This window comes from Cebus imitator, unplaced genomic scaffold (assembly GCF_001604975.1).
Source record: "Cebus imitator isolate Cc_AM_T3 unplaced genomic scaffold, Cebus_imitator-1.0 Scaffold581, whole genome shotgun sequence".
NCBI classification, from domain to species: domain Eukaryota; kingdom Metazoa; phylum Chordata; class Mammalia; order Primates; family Cebidae; genus Cebus; species Cebus imitator.
This window is the reverse complement of record NW_016107896.1, coordinates 848,927-849,156: the sequence shown is the minus strand read 5'-3', so window position 1 is coordinate 849,156 and position 230 is coordinate 848,927.

The window sequence follows — 230 nt, the reverse complement described above, 5'->3', positions numbered from 1 at the left end:
CCACCATGTCCAGCCAAGGACAGAAGTTTCTATACTGCTGACCTTAGGACTTTGAGAATCACATGAGGAGAGCTGAAAACACCTTGCAAAATGGGGAAATAAGCAGTGTGACTTCTTATTATGGTTAGATTTTCTGAAGCTGCTCATAAAGATTCTGAGGGTTGTAGAGGCAAAAGCCATCAGGTCAGTGTTACCGCTTCCTGAGGCCCATCTCTGGAATCTGCTGCTCT